Source organism: Nicotiana tabacum, chromosome 24, assembly GCF_000715075.1.
Source record: "Nicotiana tabacum cultivar K326 chromosome 24, ASM71507v2, whole genome shotgun sequence".
In the NCBI taxonomy this organism is placed as follows: Eukaryota; Viridiplantae; Streptophyta; class Magnoliopsida; order Solanales; family Solanaceae; genus Nicotiana; species Nicotiana tabacum.
This window is the reverse complement of record NC_134103.1, coordinates 66,330,032-66,333,094: the sequence shown is the minus strand read 5'-3', so window position 1 is coordinate 66,333,094 and position 3,063 is coordinate 66,330,032. Positions and strand designations below refer to the sequence as shown.

The 3,063-nt window shown below is 34.9% G+C and overlaps 1 long non-coding RNA gene across 1 annotated transcript; it reads right to left on the bottom strand.

Moving 5' to 3' along the window:
• Positions 1-1,843: 1,843 nt before the first annotated feature.
• On the bottom strand, positions 1,844-2,774 carry LOC142178506 (uncharacterized). The gene is made up of 2 exons (XR_012706671.1): positions 2,675-2,774; positions 1,844-2,226 (listed from the first exon to the last, which is right to left on the bottom strand). It is a non-coding gene; the product is annotated as an uncharacterized LOC142178506 (long non-coding RNA).
• Between the last annotated feature and the right edge of the window lie 289 nt (positions 2,775-3,063).

Sequence of the window (3,063 nt, the reverse complement as noted above, 5' to 3'; positions counted from 1 at the left end):
TTTAGTAGGCTATACTATACTTTATTCAGTTTTTCTTATCCTAGTAGATGTCTTGAGCTGGCCTCGTCACTACTTTACCGAGGTTCCGCTTGATATTTATTGGGTACCGTTGTGGTGTACTCATGCTACGCTTCTGCACATTTTTGTGCAGACCCAGGTACATGTGCTCGTGTCGGACGCCAGTGAACGTACAGTTATTTCTGGAGACTTCAAGGTATACCTACTCGACGTTCGCAGGCCTCGGAGTCACCTTCTGTTGTTTCCTCAACTTTTGTTTATCTTATTATCAGACTGTGTTGTATTATAGATCTTAGTATATCCTGTAGAGCTTATAACTCAGTTCTACCGGTTTTGGGGATCTGGTTAGTGATGTTCCACTTTGGAGATATTATGAGCTTTATCGGTTTATTTTATTATCTTAATTCGTTATTTCTGTTAAGCTATTCATGAATGTTAGGCTTACCTAGATGCCATCACGACTAACTTAAGTGAGATTCTGAGGTTGTGACATTGGTTGAATTAAGTAGTTTGTAATGAGACGGGTTCCTGAAATTCGAACATCTAAGTGCACTGCAGTAGATGCTACATTTCTCAAAACTGTTTAGATAACTTAGTAGTAGGCATGCAATGGTATCACTCCAATGGATATGATAGAATTATGCTTGAATGTGACTCCAAACTGGTTATCAATATGTTGAACAATACTTTGAAACCACTCTGGCATTTCAACAGTATCATCAAAGAGGCACAACAACTCATACAAACTCACAATATTGTTATTAGGCATTGCTACATAGAATCTAATAATGTGGCAAACATACTCGCAAAATGGAGCCACAAGATACATGAAACTATGATCTTCAATGACATTAATCTCCCTAAGCAGGCTTTCGGATATTATAAACTTGATAGGATACAATTGCCTAATCTAAGACATAAAGTTGTCAAGAACCATTTTGTTGCGAGATGATAGTCTGCCTTTTGTTGTAAGGTAGCTAATTGTATTTGTATGCTTTTAAAGTGCTTTTATGTCCCTGATGAGGAGAAAAGAGTTTTATTTTCTTTTTGGACATATAAGCACATATAACAGATCTATAAACATATGGCTCCATTGTTGGATCTGCTATATGTATTAGATATATCTTATTTGTAGATTTTCAATTATGTAATTTATCGGGAGGTTTTGGTTTTATGTCCCCCTCCTATCGTGTCTTTTCTTGGTTTTATAATAAATAAGGTAGGGGTCAACACCAAACCCCTATCACCATGGGAGGTGAAAGCTCGGGTCGTTGGAATTACAAAAAAAAAAATCATTTTCTATAATAACAAATTTCCTGAATTAAGTAGTCAAGTCTTGTTTAATGAGATCTAGACCTATATATTTTCGGGGTTTAAGAAAAAAATGTCTATTTTGTTTCGGTCTTGGAAATTCGAGTGGGATATTTTACCCATATTTTACAATCGATGAAGGGCACTTTTATTTTTTGTCTTCTTTTAATTTCTTTAGATGTTTTTCAGATAATGACGAAGATTATTTGATTGCGAAAACGTTTATTATGTTCAGCCAAGATTGCACATTTTGCAAAACAAATAAAGGAAAATGCAGCACCCTTCTTTAGAAATTTTGTCGGATTAGATGTTTAACCCAAAAATAATTTCAGGATAAATAATTAAATTTATATTTAATGAGATCACTAACACAGTTCGAATCACAACTTAGTTGAATGGATCGTAGAGTTAGCTAAATAAGCAGTAAATAAAGCAATGAAAGTAAGCAAAAGAAAGAATAATCTTATTGAGCTTCTTTATGAGCCACAATACTAGTAAAGTAAAGAGAAATTGCTCAGCAAAAAAACAATAGCCTTTAGTAAAGAGTGAATTCGATAGTATCTGAATGAATTACAAGTAAGGGGAGGGTTATTTATAGCCTAAGTCTAACGTTCACATGTCCATCCCCCTTTCCCACGTCGCGCTGAGTAGTTGGAAATTACCGAGATACTCGCCGGTTGAGGGAGGCATATCTAGCATATTGGATATGAGTGTATCCCTAATATTTCGGGGATGATTAAGAACCAAGTAGATCCCGAGCTATAACTTCAACGATGGTTGGAACCATCTTTGGGGCGCTTCACCGGGACATGGCTCTCGTTTCCCCGCAGAAAACGTTATCGGATCAGAGACACTTCTTGCGAGAACAGAGTTTATCATTTATCCCCGAGACAAAACCTATTCCAAGCAATATTCTATCGTCATGCGATCTATCCACGTGCCAAATTTTACCAATATATTTGATGTATGAATGTTAAGCTTCTACTACACAATCAAAGTCTTGCACTACAAATAAAATCAAATGCAGCACCCCTTTTTAGAAAATTTTGTTGGATTAGATGCATGAATATTGAGCTGCACTAAACAAACAAAGTCTTCCACTACAAATAAAGTATTCACTTTGAATAGCAGTTAATTATTAAGAAAAAATTGCAGTTCTTTGCAATGATCATGTAAAATTTATTTACACAAGTTAAATAAAACTAATAATATAAACATTAATGATGCTGATCGTACATATAACTTATATCCTCAAAACTAAAGAGATGCAAGTAATTCTAATAAATTGCAAAGGCAACTTTTGAAGAATTTGAAACTGGTTACAGAGTAATAGTTGCAACTATACCTGTTCTTTTTCTTCAATTTTCCCCTCCTCTACTATTCAAGAGGCTAACCTGGCCCCACAAAAAAGAGGGAAAAATGAAGAAGACATTTTTAGAACTTTTTTTCTTTCTTTTGTATTAAGGCTCATTTTCAAAGTTAATTAACTTTTGGAAAGTGGTAAAGTAGTTGGTACAGGGTTCTGGCTCTTTCCATTTGTCCGTTCTTTCCATTTTGTCACGTTCTCACTCAGGGCGGCTTTTGGGTAAAGTCGCTCAACCCCAAGCTTTAGGCCCCTACTTTTTACCCTATAATTTTTTTAATTAAATATTTTTACTCATATTACATATCTGGGTAAAAACTAGAAAGGAAAGATATATTTGTTTTTTAAAAATGGGCCACTAACATGTAAAT